The sequence below is a fragment of the Dipodomys ordii genome, unplaced genomic scaffold (genome assembly GCF_000151885.1).
Source record: "Dipodomys ordii isolate 6190 unplaced genomic scaffold, Dord_2.0 Scaffold33, whole genome shotgun sequence".
NCBI classification, from domain to species: Eukaryota; Metazoa; Chordata; class Mammalia; order Rodentia; family Heteromyidae; genus Dipodomys; species Dipodomys ordii.
In genome coordinates this window covers 11,615,623-11,638,660 of record NW_012267249.1, presented here as the reverse complement: position 1 = coordinate 11,638,660, position 23,038 = coordinate 11,615,623, and the positions used below count along the sequence as shown (strand labels likewise).

General features: G+C 38.5%; 1 protein-coding gene across 1 annotated transcript in view; it reads right to left on the bottom strand.

The window, feature by feature from the left end:
• Positions 1-23,038, bottom strand: part of LOC105986067 (serine/threonine-protein kinase TNNI3K-like) — a 270,376-nt gene that overhangs the window by 12,868 nt on the left and 234,470 nt on the right.

The following is a 23,038-nucleotide window of genomic DNA, read 5'->3' as shown; positions in this document are numbered from 1 at the left end:
AGCATCTGTTGTTATTAGAGTTCTTGATTATAGCCATTCTAACTGGGGTGAGGTGGTATCTCAATGTTGTTTTGATTTGCATTTCTTTTATGGCTAGAGAAATTGAGCATTTCTTCATGTGTCTATTGGCCATTCTTATTTCCTTTTCAGAGAAGTTTCTCTTTAAGTCTTTAGCCCACTTATTAATGGGGCAGTTGTTTCTTTGATGATTTGTTGTTTGGAGATTTGATTTTTTGAGTTCTAAATATATTTTAGATATGAGGCCCTTGTCTTTGTATGGTTAGTGAAGATCTTCTCCCAATCTATAAGCTTTCTATCTTGCTAGCTATGTCCTTTGCCATGCAGAAGCTCCAGTTTAATGCAATCTCACTTGTCCAAACTCTCTTTGATTTGTTGTGTTTATGGGTCTTTATTAAGAAAATTTCAGCCTTTGCCAAGGAGCCTTAGAGTTTCTCCTATTCCTTCCTGTAATGTTTTCAGGGTGTTTGCTTTTGCCTCATGGTCTTTTATCCATTTGGAATTGATTCTAGTTGCAGGGTGATATATGAGGATCTAACTTAAGTTTTCTACAAGTGTTTAACCAATTTTGCCTGCACCATTTGCTGAAGAGGCTGTCTTTCTTCCATCCTATTTTTTTGGCTCCCTTATCAAAGATGGCCACAAGTCTGTGGTTTCATTTCTGTGTCTTCAGTTCTATTCCATTGGTCCTAATGTCTGTTCTTGTGCCAGTACCAAGCTGTTTTGATTACTATAGCTTTGTAATATAATTTGAGGTTTGGTATGGATATTCCTCCAGCACTGTTCTTTCTGCTAAGGATTATTTTTGCTGTTTATGAATTTTTGGATTGCTTCCTATATTTCACTAAAGAATGAGGTTGGGATATTGATGGGTATTGAAATATATTTGTAAGTAGCCTTTGGCAATATTGCCATTTTCACAATGCTAATCCTCCTAATCCATGAGCATGGTAGGTTTTCCTACTTCCTTAGTTCTGCTTTAATTTCCTTTTTCAGGTTTTTAATGTGTTCATCATAGAGGCCCTTCACTTCTTTGGTTAAGTTAATTTCTAGGTATTTTATTTTTTGTGGGGCTATTACAAAAGGAGCTTTTTTTTCTTGATGTAAGCCTCACTCTTCTCATTATTGGCATACAGAAAAGCCATTGGCTTTAGAGGGTTAATTTTATACCCTACTACTTTGCCAAAGTTTTGGATTTGCTTGAGTAACTTGAGAGTGGAGTCGTTTGGGTTCTTCAAATACAGGAGCATGTCAGCTGCAAAGAGAGAGAGTTGTACTTCATCCTTCCCTATGTGAATCCCTTATGTTTGCATGTTGCCTTATTGTTCCAGCTAGTCATTCTAGTACTGTATTGGAGAGGCGTGGAGAGAATGGACATCCTTGTCTTGTTCTTGAATTCAGAGGAAATGGCTTTAGCTTTTTGCCATTAAGTATAATGCTAACTATAGGTTTGTTATACAAACCTTTATTATATTGAGGAATGTTCCATGATTTTCTAATTTCTCCAGAGCTTTCATCACCCTCCATTTCTTATACTCTGTGATTCTCCAGAGGGATTTAATGATTCATGCAGTCTTTGAGAACCTGGCATGCTGGAAAGTCTTAGTGAGAATTCTATACGGCACTTAGGAAGGAGATTTTATCTTCCTTATCAGAAGCAACTGATTTTTGGCCAGGACTGAATGCTTGATTCTCACATATACCCTGGTATACCTGGCTACACATCATTGCAACTACTGAGGCTGGTGTTTGTAGCTTTTTGTCTAGATACATTTCCACTTGAAATAGTAACTGAACTCTGTGCTGTTTGCCTGGAGAAATCATCTCATTTAGTGCTCCATTTCAGAAAAAGTACCTGCACTGCTATCTAAGATGAAGCAGAGCAGGAAAGCTCTTTCACATAAACCTAGCATTAAGAATTTGAATGACAGTCAGTATGAGGCTGGCAATGGGAAATCCAGAGCTATTTCACAAAGGTTTTTAAATAAGATAAATTTGTAGAATGTTCACGTTGCAATGCTTGTGAAGTGAAAGATTCCCTAAAACCAATAGTGTGGTATCTCTTCATCCAGAAGGGTATATTGGTAAGAATGACCCTGGAAGAAATAAAGAGTATTTTTTTCTGAATAGACTAGAGAAGCCTTGTGCCATCTCTCCAGAGTAGTAGGACTGGCCAGTATCAGAATGAATCCAAATGGCCCCATTTAGAACCTTGAGCACAGACAGTGTTGTGCTTTCCAAAGTACAGCCTGCCAAATGCTTTGGGTATTGGAGCAATGAATCACGGTTTTGGCTAGGGGATTTCAGGAATTCTCAAAATATTGTTGGTGCCATAATTGCTTCTGACTGTACTATATTCCAAAGAAGACTTGAGATGGTTATACAGTATTTATCACGTTTTCCTAAGTGTGGCTTTGGGTTTGGTGAATTAGAACTAATGTATACTGTTTTACATGGCTTTAAAGTAAGTCTCGAATTTTAAAAATATAGTAATAACAAAAAGACTTGGAAGTTTGAAGTTCCACCATGAAGATATAATAATTATAGTAATTTTCATGTTTCTACAATTTGCTTATTGTATCTTTATCATGCCAATGATGTCTGGGAAGATAATAATTTTACCCCCATTCTATGGGGATGGAAATTCAGATTCAGGAAATTCAAGCAATTCCCATAAACTCCCAAAGCCAGAGAGAGACAAAACCAACATTTGAACAAAAGTTGTTCAGTGTTTCAATTCATATACTTTCTATTGAAAGACACTGTATTTACTAGCAGCACATATCAAAGTATTATTCTATGATTCTTTGACGAACTCAATGAATCAGTCACACAAGTTACTGTTTTGGATCCTTAGAAAAGAAAAAAAAACTAAATTCCTCATACAGAAATATCCTTCATCAATATAGCAAAACCAGAACCACCATTCTTCTCATGTCTTGCTTTATTTTCTAGTTTAGAAGTTTCACTTTCTTTCCATTAATTGCTTGTCTGCCTCTTTGCAATGATGCTACAACACAAGATGTATATATACACTGATGAGACGCTTATGTTGAAATGCTCATATCTAAATGAGATGCTTATGATTCCTCCTCAACCCTCATATCTGGTATAAGGTTTTCTAAGCTGCATGCATGTATTCATCTCCTTAGACACAGCCATCGCTATGTTGAACAGAAAGCCATTAGGTTACCAGTGTGATTAAAGACTTCAGGCAAAATTTTCTTCCATTCAAATTAGTCCAATTAGTTTTTATGCAGCTAACAATGCCTCCAGGCTACCGACATCCTGGAAGATTTAGCCATTTGGACTAAGCATAAGGCAATATCATCCAAGGCCTCACAGCTTTGCAAATATGCTTTGTGGCTTATTAGATCTTTTTTGCCATCTGTCGAAATGATGTTACCTATGTGAGAATATTAGCACAGGATCAATGCCATATGTACCCTGTCCATCTCTTTAAGAAAAAAAATCCAATTTAGAAGTAATTTCTTTCAATAAAATGAAAACCTATACTGATGACACCTAAATAAGATTTTGGTTGTTTGATAGTCGTCTTAGGAAAAGGTAGAGAAGCAGCCTCTTGAACTCCTACTAAGTATGTTTACAGTATGAAGATACTGCTTTTCCATAGAAAATGCTACTAGAATGGTTGGCTAATACTTTTGGCATTTAGCTAAAAACAATAGATCTAGTTAAAACAGACCTGTCAGAGGGATAAATGACTTGTTATACATTTCAGTGTCTTCCTTTGCAGTTCACCTTTCACCTGGTCTGAAGAGTAAGACAATATTTCTCTTAGAAACAGGGACACCTTTGGCCTAACTTTGGAATAGTCCAGTTATACCCTTAGAAATAAGCATTTGTTAATTGTCCATTAAGTTCAACCTATTTATTTATTCATGACTTTTTCCTGGCTATTTTCCACACAGGTTATTTTGCTGTTGTCAATATTCCTTACTTGACAATGTTCTAAATTAAAACAAACATTATTGCTCTCATCACACTGAGTGGGCAGTGGCCAAAACATTTAATGGGACCAGAGGTCAGTGTAAAACACCTCTTTCGGGAAAATCAGACTCATAAGTTTTCTTTCAATAGCAAATGTCTCCAGACTATAGGAGGACTGAAAGATTTGGCAACCAGGTCATAGCTCTGTGTAAACCATTAGGCAAATATCCAAGCTCTCAGCTTCCCCACATTTAAAGGAAAAAGCAATTAGGCAAAGAATTATGAATAAGAAGAAACGCATAGAGGACTTAAAGTGTGCTAATTCCTTGATGACTCATAAGTTATTAATGTGCTCAATTGTAGCATAACAACACTATGTCTCAATTTGCCCATTAATATAAGCAGGTACAAGTGAGTCAGTGATACAAACCAGTAGGTGGTAGACTTTGCATGTCTTGATTGCTTAAACTGAGGGCTATCCTTTAAATATAACAAAATATTTCATGTTAGTAATCGTCATTACTATTACCCAAGAAAAACAAACAGAAAAATAAATTTTAGAACTAAGAGATCTTGGTAACCCATCATTCAAAATTCTACTCCTCACTGCCCTGTTTCAGCTATCTCTGTTTTTACCAAGTGGGAAACTAAGGCCATGAGAAAAGAAATGATCCCCCCAGTTTAATGTATCAGAGTTACAGTGAAGTCAGGAAGATGACCTGTAATTCTAAATTTCTAGTTTTCTTTGATGAATTTTATTCCTTTCAATGAGAAAATGGAAATTAAAATTAGTTACATACTTACTAAGTGCCAAAAATGCTTCCAGGTACTTTACTAACCTTACTTGCACCACTAAACAACCCATTTTTTACATATGAGGAAGCTGAAGTCCAGAGAGCCTATCTTGTCTAAGATAACACCATTAGAATTCAAACCTTGGCCAGGTAGTACGCAAATCTCCCGGTATTTCTGTTTATTCCTGTTGATCCTATCAAAAGTTCCCCAATACATTCCTAAAACCTTTCTCCTTCCTCCAACAATTATTATCAAGCATTCTGTTTAGAGTTATGCTATATACTAGGGGTATAGACATGAGTGTGGTGTACATGGGCTCCATCATGGGGTAAATAGAAATCAGGCATGTAGAGATATGCTTCAGTACAGCAAAAATATGGGCTCTGAATAGCAGTCTCCTTATAGAAGAAATGAAGGGCAACCAAAAGTCCACAAGAAGAGTAGACTTTAGAGAGGGCTCTGGGGCATATGGAAAGACTGAGAAAATTAAATGGTTAGAGTGAACATATACACCTTTTAAATCTTTCATTCTGAAACAATCTGAAGCATAAAGGAATGTTGCAATAACCATTCTTCCCCTTGAACTGAAAGTTGCCAATCCAGTGCCCATTGTCTTCCAAGTACTTCAGTGTGCATTATTCTGTAAATACTCTTATTGACATAGCTGCAATACAACCATTGTATACATTGTATTGACCATCTAGTTTCAAACAACACTCAAATTCTGTCAATTATATTACTATTCCTTATAGCAAAAGTGTCCTATTCAGAACCACACATTGCATTTAGTTGTTCTGTTTTTTAAATCTTCAATCTGCAACAATTTCTCAGTTTCTATTAGAATTCCATAACCTTGATATTTTTTAAGATGGCAAACTGGTGGTTTTTCAGAATGCCCTTGAATTTGATTTTATCTGAAGTTTCCTAATGATTAGATTTAAATTATGCATCTTTGGTGGAAAGTATTACAGAAGTAATGTTATGTGCTTTTCATTGTATCTCATCACATTTTGATTTGTACCATTATTGTGTTATTAATTTTGATTGCTTGATGAAGGTAATGTCTGGCAGGCTTCTCCACTTCAAAATTGCTCCTTCTTTCTCTGCATTCAGTAAACTTTCTGTGAGAAGATTTTTGAAGAATATGTAAATATCCCCCAATCTTAACCAAATTTTAGTGTATTCATTTATTTATATTTATATAAGTTTGCACTAGTATTTTACCCAATGGACAGTGATGATACTGTCATTTTGTATCCATGCTTGAATGATCTGATTGGCGAGAACCTCCTTCAGGCATCTGATATGTAGCCAGCTTTCTTTGTGCCTGTACTCCCTAGCACATGATATTCCAGTCTTATTTTCCTATTGTGTATGTTCTTTGTCCCAGCCCTGAAATTTGCCCTTTCATCAACTGCCTTGTTTCCTTCATTTCTACTGAAATCAAGATCAAGATATTGCACATGCTTTTTGCTGTTGAAGCATTGCTGCTTAGAGGCCTTCTCATTGAGCAGTAAGCTAGCAAACTTATAGAAATATACATAAATGTGCAAGTGCTCATCCAATCCCACCAGATTCACTCCGGATTTATATTTCTTCCTTTTCATATTGCTAACAGCCTTCTGTGGCAGTGAGAAACCTGGCTCTCATTAAGTCATCCCCCTCCCCCACATACACCATACAGACATAGACAGTCTCCTTTACTTCAACGAGCTTCAATATCCCACATCCAGATGGAAACCTTCCTCCTCCCATTTTTCTAGGGGACCCATTGGTCTTTTCCTTTTTTGCCTGCCAGGAATGGATATCCTCTTCACACCCAGCAGTGAGCTATGCAATGTCTTCTTTACCTTGCCTGGCTTCTGCCCTTTTATATTGGGGCTTTATACCTATGAATGAAACCTCACAGCCCTTGCATTCAAACTTCTCTACATTGGGCATCTTGTTTTGCAATTATTCTCAGCATACATGGGCCCACAGTATCCGCGACTCCATGTAGACAACTGGCTCACCATACTTGGGCTCTGGTACCATATGTGGAACCATTAATTCCATTATCCCTCTCAGGAATGTTTTCCTTCCTTTCTGACCCTGCTTGTCATTTTTTGTTCCCACAGGGGACATACCTGGGCTGAGCACTAGACTCTTGTGGAAACCCTTTCTTCCTTCCTCCCAATCTACCTTCTTGGAGAAGATTCTACATTCTCTACTTAGATTCTGTCATCTTGTTCCACACTTAATGAGGAAGCTACCTTACCCAGTTCTGGCTTTTGGATTAAACCATTTAGAAATGGAAAAATTGTAAAGAGAAAGAGAGGAGAATGATGCAAAGGGAAGAGGAGGGGAGGAGATGGGGAAAAAAGAGAAAAGAGGAGGAGAGAAAACTGAGAAAAGAGTGATAAGGATAAATTTTTAAAATGATAATCAGATTATGTTCATCTCTCAGTGATTGCCAAACCCATGAGGAACAAAAATCTAACATCTTATCCTGGCTGGTACGGCCCTGATGGTCTTCCCTCTGCCCACCTCTAAGTTATAATATTGGATCATTCCCTCCTTGCCTCCCAGCCTTCTATTTGCCTTTGCTCCTGTCTGAGGAACTCTGCATTTATTTTTGTTCTGAATATGTTGCATTTTTTGCCATTCACCATCCCATCTAAACTAGCCTTCTAGTCACTTTTTAATCCTCTTAATTTGTTTTGTTTGCATAGCACACATCACCATTCTACTTTCCTTTCCACTATTTGTCTCATTCTTGCATGATTATGCATTTGATACTGGGTCTGTGTACCTTGGTCTACTTGGAATGTCACCTTCAGAAGCTTATATAGATGATGGTTTTCTGTGTCTCTTTCTGTCCATAGACAGGAGAGAAGGGATCTAATGTGTCCTCACAACAACTTCAGTGGCCCTTACTAAATCAGGAACAAGTTTTATTGTGTAAATAATCTAATTTCCTTGCTACCCTCCAGGAAAATCCTCAGGTATGTACTTACTTTTTATTTTCTACCATGTCATAATCCTACTTCAGTGCTTAAAGCAATGCTTATACTAGCTCCTCATGAAATATGGTTCAAATAGATGATCATATAAATGAAAGCATTATGATTGCTCCATTGTAATGTTATTCATATTTGTCTTTATCTACTTACCTCTGAGTTTTTCTAATAAAGTTGGTGGTCAAGGTGCTGTAGCCACTGCTAGAGAAGGAAATGTGCTGCCTGCAACTGTTGTACATGAGAGCAATGATCTCGGCAGAAGGCTTTCATCCCCCTTCCTATGATTAATCCAGCCTACTTCACTTATTTGCAAGAGGAAGTAAGAGCAACCCATTACGGTCCTCTCCTCCACCCAATCGTTGCCTGTGTATTCTCACAGATACAAAAGTGAAAGGGAGAACAATGAAGAGCTTCTGTTCCAACTTTACCTCCTCTACAATGGAAGCCATATCTATAGGGAAGAAGTAAGAATAATGTGGCCCTAGTCCTGTTACATCCATTTCCTGTCATCATTGGCACATAATTCATCCCAGGGCACTGGATCCTATCCATCCGTTGCTACCATGTACTGTGAATTCCAAGGGAAGAGCTTTGTCTTAGGAGTGAGTCTTGGTGCACCTGGCATTGACTAAAAGAAATACTCTGAATTTTAAACTGTGGGGGTATGAGGTTTGGTTCTATAGTTTCTAGGATATGAAATTTGGGGAAAAGTGGGATTTTGTCCATCTAGAGCAGGAGTCAGGACTTTTCCTATGAAGGGGCAGACAGTAAATATTTTAGACTTTCTAACCATATGGTCTATACAACAACTACTGCTGTTGTAGTACAAAGTAGGCATAGACCATATGTAAACAGAGACTTTGGCTATGTCCGTGTAACACTTTACAAAACAGGCAGAGAGATAGATTGGGCCTATTGACTATAGTTCACCCATCTCTCATTTACAATAGCAGATAAAGCCAAATCTGCTCTTTGTGGGGCTACCTTCTCAGTCAAAGAAGGTTCTCCACTCAAAAGCTAAAGCACATGGGCTAATTGTAAAATAGAAAAAAAGCAGCTTATGTTTATTTACTATTTGCCACATATTAAACCTGCTCCAATTCTATCCTCAATTAGCTCATCATAGCCATTTGAGAATATTATTTTTGTTTTCCTGCTATATATGAAGATCTGTGAGGCCTGAATGCTCAATTAACTTGCCCAAGGTCACACAGACTACTAGTGGTGAAACTTGAATCTGAACTCAAGACTGTATGAACCCAAGCTTTTCCCCACTTCTTTATACTAATGGCCATGGGGTGGTTACATAAATAAAAATCACAAAACCAATCTTATTGATGGAAGATAAAAGCAACAACTAGATAGGAGCCTAGAGAAGAATATATATTCTTTTCCTCTTTTGGATTGAAGAAAGTTCAAAGGCCATCTTTGTTGACAATAGATCTCTGGGCTCTTTTGTGTGAATTCAGATCCCTGCAAGAAATTCCATGTTCCTTTGTTCTTTATGACAGGCCAGTCTGAATGCAAAGGTTTAAAACTCCCTAAACTCTTTGAACATGCAGAACATTGATCTTCACAAACCATTTGAAATACCCTACGGAGGTTACAAAATTACAGGCAATGTTATTTTTTTCTTGTTTTTGTTTTAAGTGGATGTATACCAAACCTTTGGGACCTTTTGACTCATCACAGAACACCAAAGCTTTTCTCTTTCCTCTGTGTATTCTTGGCTGTCAGATTCTTGAATAACAAAATGGCAATATGTTACTAGGGTGCCTTGCTCTCATGGAAAAGCTCTTCTGCCAGTTATGGGGTGCTATTACCCCACATTAATGTAGTGTGATATGCTATGATGAGTCTTTGAATTCTGCTTCAACCTAGGGCTTGACATTTCCTGCTGAGCCCACTTCTGCTCCTAACTTCTTTGCTGGCAGGATCGTGACTGAATCTTGGAGGAAGTGCTCTGTGGTTGCTATGCAGCTGGGCATCTGTGGTCACTTTTATACTGATATTTATTCGGCCTTGACAAGTGCACCAGAAAGAATACTCCTTCAGCCATCTTTGTTACTCATTTCTGTAGCCCTGAAGTTTGGGGGCTTGGCATAGGACTTCATATATTTTTAAAATGACTTTGGTTATGTTGAAATCCCAGTGGGTTCTCCAGTCTCATCTTGGCCTCCGTGCTTTCTGCAGTCTGTCCAAGGGGTTAGTAACATTTTGTTTTATTTATTGGAATATCTACAGATCCCAGAAGTATAAATCCAGGATAACTATTTGCTGAAAAATGAATACATTCAAGAGTGCACGTAGCCCCCACATATCAAAAAATGGAAAATTTTATGAGCTTAATTCCAGAAGAGATTTATGTGGTGTTTTGCTAATGGCATTTTCCTGTACCTTTTTTTGAACGGCAGGGTTTATGTAAAGACCCACAATGAAACACCATCTTGCCCCAACCTATCATAGTAATTGGAACAACGAAACATCCCTGGAATCCAGAGCATCAGGGAAAGAGGACCTTTAGCTTGTTGATGAAAGAGTTGGGGCCCATCTACCTCTAGCAAGTGCACAGAAGCATTCCTTCTGCAATAAACAGCAGAGTAGTGGCAGAGATGAGGCTGTTGAAATACATAACAGCACCCTTACAATTACCACATGGTTACTGTATGTTTCCAAGATTTCTCTCACAGGAGAATTCACTGAAGCCTTTGTGAACAGAACTTGACTGTGAATATGGCTGGTCACAGATAGGTTCTTGCCAAATGCCAATGCTTTGCAAAAAATCCTCTCTGCCGAAAGGAAGAGCCACACAGTCACCCATGACTTTGTAATGACTTGTGGCTTATAAAATTGTCTTGTTCTCTTAGGCATGTGAATTAGGAAATATATAAAAATGCAACATCACACACGATTCAGTTATACATACCTTTACACATCTATGAGTTTCATGAAAATATCAATTCAGATAATGTCTATGAAGATGTTATTTTGAAGTCTACATTTATTTCACATACAATTCCCTATTTAATTACCTCAGCAAGTAGAGATATTGGTTATATATATTATATACTATATTTGTATGTATATATGCATGATTTTTTTTCCATGAGGAAACTGAAGGGAAGACAGGTTAGGCAATTTGCCTGAAGTGAACTGGCTGGTAAGAGGGAAGAGAAAGATCAGGTAGAACCCACAGTGTGGTTCATTGTTTTTATTCTCATTGTGTTGCTTTATTATTGAAAACCTTATGATCTGAGTTAGGCAATGTATGGGGCCTTTTCCTCTCGTTAGTAATTTGGAACTTTAAATCACTTGGAATTAGAAATCTGAACTTCTGCTTAGAAGTGCATTAAATATTTGAATCTTTTTATGCATTCACAATCTTATCTTGAATTCTGTCCACAGGCAAAGTTTCTCTTAAAGTCAGGGGCTAATGTAAAAAAGAACAACAAATTTTTGAATCTGACAAATGTAGCAAGTTTTGGCCTAAATTTGAGTCATACTATCAATAAATCCATTCTAAAAGTGAATAGTGTTACCCAAGATTGCTTCCTAGGATATTTCATGCAAATTACACACACACACACACACACACACACACACATTGACACACATCCGCACACACTCATATTCCCACATACGTACCTTAAGATACTAAACAACAGCCATTTGCATGTTTTGGACTATGTGAAATAAAAGACAGATTTCTGTTTGTTTTTTTCATGCTACCTTTTAAATACTAATGTCCTCATGTCTCAGTCTTCTCTACTGTGTTGAGAAAATTAGTCACACAACACCTAGTACAAATATCCCCCAAGCACCACTCTGGAAGTATACCTCTGGTCTATCTTTTAATGTGGGATTCGGAGCTGAAAGGAATTGTGTCTGGGGAATGGGCAGTCTGAGCTGTTACAGGTTCCCATAGGAACACCAAGCACTGCTTCTTTTATTTATGCACATTTGCAGCAGCTGTCTCCTTCTGATTCTAGCTCTTAGCAAGTGAAGGCAGCAGATCCAAGTGTGGAGCTGCCCTAACTGTCTCTCTTTGAAGCCCTTGAGTCCACAGCCTTCTATTTGTGTCTGGCCCTGATTCATCATGGGCCTGAATGATTCACCTGCTATATTGAGTTTCCAATAGAGCCTGAAACAGATCTTTTTTATTTCCTTAAAAAAAAAGGAAGAAAGAAAAAGAACAATCCCTGGTCAGTGAATCTCAGCATGGGAGTTTTAGAAAGTGAGAAAGGGTAAGAAATAAGGCAGCTAGTAATTATTTCTTGCAATCGATCATTGAAGGGATATTGATATACATGTCTCCCTCTTTTGTATTTCTTTTGCTCTACCAAGGTCTCAGCTACCTGCTGAGAAGACTGACAACTGCTGGATGCAGACCCAGAATCGCTCTGGGCTTTTACAAAGTTATAATTCATAGTAGAATGGGATTATGAACAGACTACCACAGGTTTAAAAAAATTCAACTTAGACTTAGGGATCAAACTGCAACATTTAACTAGAAAAAAACTGAAGATAATCAGGCACTTATGTATTCATCATATATTCATTTATTAGAGTCTATGCCTCTCACAATAAAATTTATCAAGCTTTGCTGTAACTGCTTGTTCACTACTTTTGTGAGGATAGGAGTGTGTCTGTGTGCATGGAATCTATTGGGCTTTCAGGTATAATTTTCTAGACAAAGGAATGGGCAGAAAATTGAACAAAAGGATTTAAGGAAAGAGCATTTAATTTACATGTATTTAGAATATATGTAAACATACGTAAATTATGCTATCTCTATACATATAACATGATCATATGATATATAGGTGTAGGATAAGCCAATGTCTTGCTGAAATGGAATATTGGCAATAACCAGGTGCCACACATTATTTCATAAATGAAATGGATTGTTTCCTTAATCCTCACAATAATCATGAACTAACTATGATTTCTCTAATATGATCCTCATTTTGTAGATAAAGAACTGGTTAGGAAAGGTAAGTTAGGAATGAGTTTGGTCAAGTTTGCACCAAGGGAATGGCATAGCCAGAAAGCAAACCAGCTACTCGAAAATGGAAAGCAGGCTCCTTGTTATCACCACATATAACTTGCACATGGACCCTAATCTCCTATCTGCAAACTTTCATGACGATGGAGAGAAGACATTATCCAACCCAGTTCTGAAGTCCAGATGGAGGAATGAGCTGCTACCCAAAAGACAGACTTCTTTTAGAACATTCTAGATTATCAGGGCAGCCAGAACATAGAGAAGTGGGTCTATATCCCTAGACAGGAACCTCTCACAACTATCATTGGGACTTGGAAGATTATCCAGTGTAATCTTTTTTTTTGGGGGGGGGGTCTGGTCGTGGGGCTTGAACTCTGGGCCTGGGCGCTGTCCCTCAGCTCTTCAGCTCAAGGCTAGCACTCTACCACTTGAGCCACAGCGCCACTTCCAGCTTTTTTTCTTTTTGCTTATGTGGTGCTGAGGAATGGAACCCAGGGCCTCATGCATGCAAAGCAAGCACTCTACCACTGAGCCACCTTCCCAGCCCCTCCAGTGTAATCTTAACCTATGCTCCCATGTCAACAACTATCATAACTAGTGAATTAAAACCCTAAGTAAATTACACCATGCTGGATCAGTTCTCTGGAAAATTCCCTGAAAGGTTCATGAGTATCTTTCCCACCTCCCTCTCCAGTGATAGCTGCACAGGTTGTGTATAGGAGAAGATAGCCTTATTATCTCGCCCTTGCTGGAACTTACAATGGGTTATAAGCTTCCTTCCCCTTTACCTTCTCCTTTGATACCATGTCTTTAAAAAGTAAAATTTATATTTAAAGAGGATTTTTTTCCATGTTTTGAGTTGTGACACCAAGATTTGGTGTCAGAGGAAAGAAGTAAGGAAGAAGGTCAAAGGACACAAACAAGGACTTAAAAGAAGCAGAAACGGTGATTGAGTGGAGCGAGTCTTCTCTTTCTGGGAGAAAGGAGTGGAATGGTGGCTGTATCTGAAAGGAAGAGATGGTAATTCTTGAAGTTATAGAGAGACCAGTGGGACTGAGGGCGAAAATTAGAAACAGTGAGAAACAGCTTCAAATTCTTCATATAAGTAGGAGGCAAGGTCACTTGAATTCTGCAAGTGTGCTAAAATGGTATGCATTTGAAATTTCTCACTGAAGATTCAGTTTAGTTATTATTTTTTGTGAAAAATGGCTATTTATAAAGTACTACAAATGATAAACATTTCATGATAGGATGGTAAACATTATCAATATTAATGTTTGGCTTATTTTAGAAGTGGATCTGTGGCTCAAGTAGGTGACTGCTAGCCTTTAGCAAAAGAGGCTCAGGTACAGTGTCCAAGCCTTGAGTTCAATCTCAAGGAGTGGACTAAAGCAAAAATGAAAATAAATAAAAAAAACTTTCATCACGTTGATGTTATATATCTGTAATCCCAACATTCAGGAGACTAAAGCAGGAAGAGCTGTGAATTCAGGGTAACACAGTGAGATTCTGACTATCTCAAGGAAAGATGAACCCTTTACATATGGAAAATAAATTATATAAAGCAAAGGATGAATATGAGTACAATAACTTTAAACTTAAAACCACTTATTATTTTGAATCTCATTTATGAGGGATTATGGAGACTTTGTTGCTGATAGTATATTCCTGAGAAATACTTCAGATAAAATGTAAGAACCATAAATGCAGTTACTATTCATAGTCTCCACTGAGATTCCCCTGGCAGAGTGTGAGATGCACATCCATGCCAGAGAGAAGGTGTTCATGAAGTAATAGGAGACTCAGAGGCCTTGGAGATAAGAGTAGAATCTCAGAAGAGGATAAGAGTCTTTAGTTGCCTGTTAGATACACGGGTCCCTATAGGGAAAAGGAAGAAGAGAAGTGCTGTGACAATGTCATAAATCAAAAACTACAAATAAAGGGAATGAATGGTAGAAGGCTATTTGAAAATAGGAGCTGAAAATATACAAGATGGTTGAACTCTTCTCAATTTCTCTGACCACCCAGACCAAAAAGTAGAATGTCATATTTGACATTTTATCTTTACAGATCAGCAAAATCGCTCCATCTACTGAACTCAGCTAACATTTCCCAAGATCCATTACCATCTTTTTGGTTTTGTTTGCCTTTGCTAGGCATCTGGTGGTCTGCCAGATGTCTTTTAGTACTCTAAGCAGAGTTGCCAGATTCATCTCCTAAAAGTAGTACTAAGGCCAGATCAGCACTTGCTCAGAAACTATGCTAATCTGTAAAAATTTACATTAAATAATGTATGTGTTGAACAATGGTTCTCCAAACGTAGTTCTGAGATATCAGTCAGCCTCAGTAACCTAGAGCTGGTTGGAAATGCAAAATTTCTACCTATGTAACTAAGTCAGAAATTCAGAGTATAGGCCTACAATCAATGTTTCGCAAGGTGATTCTGATGTCTTCTAAATTTTGAGTACCATTGACTTGGTGGTTGAGAACATGAACTCTGGCTTCAACTGATCTGGTTTCAATCCTTTCTAGGCTTCCTACCTTTCTGCCTACATTTTTTCATAAGTCATTTTCCAAGTTTGGTGTCCTCATCTTGTAAATGGGGCCTTAGAGAGGTTGCCACGCCAAGTTGTCATTGCAGTCATTCACTGTGCTCACCACAGAGACTGCACAGAGTCCTCACCAAACATTACTGCTACTAATTGGTGGTATTTAAAGAGTCCACTGATACTGACCCTAAGTCATTTCCAAGGGCTTGCTCAGCTGACACACATCATCCTTGTGCAGGACTTGTTCTTCTAGTACAGCACCTTGGTCATATATTGGCTCAACTGCTTGCTTTGGAATCAGTGAGGAGTAAAAGCCAGAAAAGTCTTGATAGTAATTGCCTTAGGGAAGGGAACTTAATTTGAATTTGGATGCAATGAAAATTCTAATGAGTGTTAATGAGGCATTGATTTACTATCTGACCAGAGAAAATGTGATAAGCCAGTTGTCTTTTATTCCCATCTGTAAAATGGGATTAATGTTATTAACCTTCTTTCAAAGAATTACCACTACCGATATATTACACATATAAAGCACCCACAGGTGTTGGAAATGATTCCTGGAACACATGATAATGAGTAACATCTGCCAACACAGAGGGCAAACTATAAATAGTCTTCAGTGCTGGAGACAATGATGTCTTTGTTTTATTTAGATTATCAGTGTTTCCTTGTAATTTTGTTCATGCAACACAAGCTATAAATGTTTCCTTTAGACTTCTGCCACATTTGGACAGAGGTTGCTAGAGCAAATGTGATCTATTGTATGGTTAACAATTTACCAGTGCCATTTTGGGAAACTGTCACTAAGGATATTTTCCCTATTTTGAATAATCTAATATTGAATAATTCCAGAATTAAGGTGCCTTCACATGTCATAATAACGATTGGCCATTTTTAAGTTTCTCCTACTGGAGAAAATTCAAATAAAAACTTGAATTTTTGATGAATATGAAATGTCACCTTTGGAGATGAAGCAGATATTATTACCATTTATAACACATAATACTAGGATTCATGGAGGGAACAAATGCAGTCAAAAATTTAATGCATATTCTATAAAATGAAGGAAAGTCAAGGAAGGGTAGGTTAGGAGGGATGGGTGAGAATGTTGAAAGCAGTGACATTGACCAAGATGCATAGTATTCATCCACTGCTTTGTTGAATGGCAACTTCTTTTCACAACTACTTAAAAATAATAAAATTACCTAAAAAATAAAAACTAAAGAGAGAGCAAGAGAGGTAGAGAGAGAGAGAGAGAGAGAGAGAGAGAGAGATCTAGCCAGAATAACTAGACAGCAGCTCCTTACCCTGTCTAGGCCATCTTCAGCAATGATGCAGAATTGATCTTTCAATAAAACAAGGCTAACTACTCTACCCATTGAGGAGATCCCATGACCTACAAGAATGAGGCCCCTGGGCCAGAGCCCTTGTTGTAAGCCTCGGTCTTCTCCAGCCTCATTACTGTTACTTCTTGTAGCAAATAGAAAACTATCCCTATGGACTTCTTTCTCAGCTTCCTGTACATACTATGCCTCATAGCATATGGCTTCTCTATTATAGCTCTTAACACACTGTATTGTATGGATGGTGCTTACTTCTTTGGACTATTATTTTAAGTCAGATACCAGGTTTAATTTTTCACTTTCAGTATTAGCAAAACATCTGTAATGAGGAAATCCCTACCCAACTGAGCAAATGGTGATTGAGCCAATAAGTGAACAAATGAATGAATAACAACCCAAACAATTTATTTTACTGGCTAAGGAAAATTACAGAACAGTACTGCATCAAGTCTTCTTCTTAGTCTCTATAAGGCTTCATCATCCCTGCAATAGTTATCTAAGGTGGCCATAGCAATGTTTCTGGAACAAAACAATTTAAAATAACAGTAGTTTATTCTCAGTTCTGAGGAAGGGAAGTCCAAAATGAAGGCATCAGCAGGAGCCAGGCACCGGTGGCTCATGCCTGTAATCCTAGCTACTCAGGAGGCTGAGATCTGAGCATCATGGTTCAAAGCCAGCCTGGGCAGGAAAGTCCATGAGACTCTGATCTCCAGTTAAGCACCAGGAAACCGGAAGTGGTGCTGTGGCTCAAGCAGTAGAGCATTTGCCTTGAACTGAAGAGCGCAGGGACAGCACCCAGGCCCAGAGTTCAAGCCCCAGGACCGACAAAAAAAAAAAGAAAAAAAAAGGCATCAGCAAGGTTGGTTCCTTCTGAAGGTGCTGAGGAACAATCTGTTCTACACCTGTCTCCTGATTCCAGGTGGTGACTGCACCAACCCTTGACATTCCTGGGCTCTTAGACACACCCATGGATCTTGTCTCCACTCTCTTACCCTATGTTTCTCTCTCCAATCCTCAAAAATTCTATTAAGGGCCTACTGTAATTCAGTAATTACTTCCAAGTAGCTATATTGCAACAATCTATGTAGGACTTCAATGTAGCTTTTGGGGGAATGGAGTGCAACTCAAGTTATAAAGTCCTTTCATATTTCAACCTTAACTTTGACATTTTTATTGTGAGTTCCACACAGAATTCCTTATGCTGCCCTGAAAAGAGCACACACGAGTCTGGGGTTTAGATAGACCAGGGACAATTCTAGGTCCCCCTACTCCCTACCTCATAGCATCTATTCTAACTGTTTTGACAAGTTTTCCCACCTTTACAATGGAAGGAAGGCAGTTGGGAGCATTTAATTGGATAACATATACACTGGTAGGCAGTCAGTTCTCACTAAGTTCTATGGAGCATTTCCTTCTTTAATGAATGTTCTATAGCTGGGGGAAAAAGCAGCAGTTGCTATTGCAATGATTCTTGCATTCTTCATTTATTTAAACTCTTACTTGTAATGGGGAGAATTTCAGTGCGAGTTTATACTCAGCCACACCAATTGCTGAGAGCACCAAAAAGCTCTCTCAGTTTGTCAGCTTGTGAGCCTTTGACAAATACATACAGTTGTGGGAAAATGCTTTAAAACCATTGCCCTTGGCATTGTGGTCAGAATGCATTTAGTAGGCACTGTCTCATACTTGATTGTAAAAATAAACAAGGGTGTAAATGATCTAGCCTTATGTGCTCTATAAAAATCTGCATTTCAGTACTTTGTTCTATGATTCATTAAAAAAAAGCTCCTATTTTGGTGTGACTGGATAAATCTGCCTATGTAAAACTTTGAAAAGAAATTGCATTGAGAAACATGGTTATCATTTATAGCTTGACAGTCTTTTCAAGGGAGAAGGAGGCAGGCACTGCAGCAACAAAGATAACTTTCCTTAATTAGTTGTTGGAAGATTATTCACTCCTTTAGTAAAACAATGGTCTGTCAGTGCCAGATGCATCTGATTTTTGCAGATGTGGTTGTGGCTTCTGTAGTCTTTAAGGAATCGTCTAAAATATGCTTTCAGGTCTTCTTTTCTTGAAACTTTGACAGGATAATAGAATTAGATTTGCTGAATTTCACTAAACTGTAAAGTAATGTGTCATCAGCTTCACTTACTTCTCAAAAAATATTTCTCTCTGGTAGTGTTCATCAATCTAGCTTTTCAACCCCTAAACACAGAATTCTGAAACAAAAAGGATGACTCCATCAGTTACACAAGTGACAAGATGTTAAACATTTGACTCTCCCACATGGAGTACCAGCTGCCTCTGGAGAATGAAGCTTTGCTTAGTTTTGGCTTAGAATTGGGGAAGAAGGAGACAGAGGAGAAGAAAAGACAAGGAGCTGCTCTTGAAGTAAGAATGCACAGGAGGAGAAGGGGAAGGTGTACCTACTGCACAAGTCCTTTGTCCTGAGGGAACAATGCGAGAGGAATATCTATCTAGTTCTCAGCTTCTAGTAGTGTCTGTGTCCACCTTTCCACAGACTTACTCAGATATGAGTCCTCCGTGCACTGGATCACAATGATTCATTTATACAGAGCAGGGATGTGGATACAGTAAATGCCCCAAACCCAGTATAACTGCTCAATAAAGTTGGCTGAGTGAATGAGCTGGAAAAGTATATGCACAGCCAATTTCTCAACTCTGGCACCTCTGCTGAGATCACAGGCCAAACAAGTGATATGCTATGATGGCTTTAACAACAAAATCTTTTTGTCAGAGACTTTTGTAAAGAGTCCAGGACCAGCATCAACTTTAAAGAGCCAAGCATATTTTCTTCTTCAAGTATCTTGTCATGAAAAATATGGGTGAGATGGGTTTTTGTGGTGAGGCATGTATCTGAGCATCAGGCAGACCAGGCTGGCTATGGTTACTCACACAACTCGTTCCACCATTAGGCTTGTTAACAGGGAAGTTTTCCAAGCGGCATCAAGCTTGCCACAGGGATGCCTAATTTGAAGCACGTGGTAGGGAGCTCTTGACATCAAGGGTGGAAGAAGAATATAAATAGTACCCCTCAGTACTAGGTATTCTGTCTTTCATTCAGTGAATTGTTTTTCACTTGAAACATTGACAGCATTTTACTAGGCACCAATGGATGAAGGAAGATATATTGGTAAAGAATTACAGCCAGTGTCATGGCTCAACCTGTAACCCTAGCTATTCAGGAATCTGAGATCTTAGGATTGTTTGTGGTTCAAAGCTAGCCCAGAAAGAAAAGTCCATGAGACTCTTCTCTCCAATGAACTATCAAAAAACTGGAAGTTGTAGTATGACTCAAGTGGTAGAGCCAGCCTTAAGTGGAAAACAAACAATAACAAACAGCAAAACAGTGAGTGTGTGAGAACCTGAGTTCAGACTCCAGGACTGGCAGAAGAAGGAAGAGGAGGAAGAGGAGGGAGAGGAAGGACCAGAGGAGGAGGAAATTGAGGAGGATTAGGCAAATGGAGGAGGAGCTAACTAGTTAATTCTGTAGAGTTCAGAGTCCTTGTCTAGCTTTTAATGTAGAGACTAATAAATTACAAAGTAGCTTACCTCTGCATAAACCATTTTTGTCTTCTTTTAAACAATGATGACTAAATATTTTATTTCCCTGCCTTATCACTTAAAAAGACAAACTCACAACAGGCAATTGTATGTCCAACATTTCTAGTTCCATCTGGGCTGAATATCTAGGACAGCCTCTGTGGGCTATCTGGTTTGTACAGGTGAACAGCCCAATCCTGGGTTTGATGTGGAGATAGTGTGTCTGTCATATCTCATCTGCATTGCCCCTTTCTCTCCACTTTCAAGTCCTTTTGAGTCCTTATGACAACTATTCTAAACCCAGCTGCAGTATCCATGCTCATTTAAGGTCACACAGACTTGGTTGCTGTAACCTGTCCCATATAGACTGCTGCATGCTCACCTGGACAAAGTATGTGGTATTCATGACTGAGAGAGAAGAGACACAAAGGAATATTGCCCCCTCTCTCTAACGCTCTCGCTCTCTGTCTTTATACAATGCTTCTTCGACAATGAGCTTACCCGTCTTCATATTCTTCCCTATTTCTAATTATGTTCATTTTAAGGCTCCATCTGTAAGTTTTCCTCAGGCCACACCCAACTCTGCTGCTACTCAAGATCTGTTGCCTGGGTTACTTGCCTTTGTTCTGCTTGGTTCTTTCTTCCAGATTCAAGGTAAGCAGTGTTGGGTAGGTTCCAAGCACATCCTACACATGGCTCAGTGTTTCCCTTCCTGATTGCGTCTCTGAACCTCTCACTGTTTCCTAGAGGCTGGGGAAATGCCTCATCTACCTTTGTGTTTCTAAACTCTACTGCAGGATATGGCATGTAGTAGAGAAGTATGTAGTACATGAATGTACCCACATCTTAGCTGAATAGCTGTAATCAGGTAAATGATGGCATTAGAGTAATAAGGGAGAATGACATGTGGATTTTGTTTTCCTCAACTATAAGTAATTTACTGTTTTTTTGTTTTGTTTTGTTTTGTGGTCATGGGGCTTGAACTCTTTGCCTGGGCACTGTCCCTCAGCTCTTCAGCTCAAGGCTAGTGCTCTGCCTCTTGAGCCATAGCACCACTTCTGGTTTTCTGAGTGGTTTATTGGAGATAAGAGTCTCTCACAGACTTTCCTGGTCGAGCTGGCTTTGAACTGCGATCCTCAGATCTCTCTTCCTGAATAGCTAGGATATAGGCATGAGCCATTGGCACCTGGCTTATACTGTAATTCTTTAAGTAAAGAAAATAAGGGCAATACAGAGAGGATAAGATAAAAAAAAAGTACAGATGTATTTATGTGGTTCAATACTTTCTTATATTAGTTGATCAATTCCAAAAACTTTCTCATTATAGCCATATTTAAACATATGCTATTGAAGTTCTTACACACACACACACACACACACACACACTTCTTTAAGGAAGCCTTTACTTAACCACATGAAGCACTTGGGTCTCTATTGTTGTGAATAAATCACAGTAAAAGGTGCTATCCTGATATACATTGGAAATAAATCAATGAAACTTTATAACCTTTCAGTGATTTCCTTTTGCTCCTCCCATTCAGATCATTAAAGAGAAAGCTGGGAAAAAATTACCATTCCTTCTAAATATCTCAAGATATTTAGCCACCAGACACTGATGGCTCATGCCTGAAATCCTAACTCTCAGGAAGCTGAGATCTAGAGGATTGTGCATCCAGGCTAGCCAAAAAGAAGTTCATAAGACTCTATAATAACCAGCCAAAGATAGGTCTGTGGTTATAGTTTACACAATAAGAGTACCAGCCTATCAAGTGCAAGGACCTAAGTTGGTTACTTTACAAAAGATAAAGAGCCAAAGAATGCACAAAGAAAACTGAAGTGTAAAGTCAGGTGCTAGTGGCTCACACCTGTAATCCTAGCTACTCAGGAGGCTGAGTTCTAAGGATTAAGTTCAAAGCCAGCCTGTGCAAAAACATCCATGATACTCTTATCCCTGATTAACCACAAAAAAGAAGCTGGAAGTGGTGCTGTGGCTGTGGCTTAACTGGTAGAGCCCTAGCCGTGAGCAAAAGAAGCTCAGGGACAGCACCAAGGCCATGAGTTCAAGCCTTAGGACCAGCACAAAAAGAAAAGAAAGAAAAAAAGAACGAAAGAAAAAGAAAACTGAAGTCTACAATGAAAACCAGAAAGTAGTTCATAGGTAACTTTCGTAAGCAAATACCTTTCTGTTCCTTCCCATATGTCACAGTCAGCAATGAATGTCTCACCTGAGTCTCTTGTCATCAATTTTTATAGATGATTTCAGAATTTATTTCCTTCTTTGTGGCCCTGATAAAATGTTATTGAAGAAAAGAGTGTAAGACTCATATTTCTCTGAATAATAAAGGATAATCTGAGTACAATGAAAGAATGTTCCTTGGGGTGAAAGCAGTATATGTAGAGGTGTTATTCCTGAAGCATTTAACATCTTACTGTTATGTTTTACTGCTGGGCTCTAGATTTTGGCAAGCATACTTACAATTAACTACAGGTGGTCTTTTCAGGGATTATAGACACAAATTGAAATTCTCAAAGGTAATTTCCCTGATTTCTGTCATCTTACACATGTAGCAGCTATGCAAAAGTATCTAGAATGCCTTACATCAAACTAAATTGCAATTTGACCAAAGCGTGGTCATGTGCAGGTCAACAACTAGGCATGGCCATACATGAAGAGAAGCCAGGAGAAATGTATGGTAACTACTTGTTAATGAGATACCAGTGTCCTACAATTTCAAAATAGAGATTAAAAGGTGATTCAAGTACCAGAGTGTGGATCTGCCCTTCTCAGCCTAAGGAAGAAATCGCTCCATCTC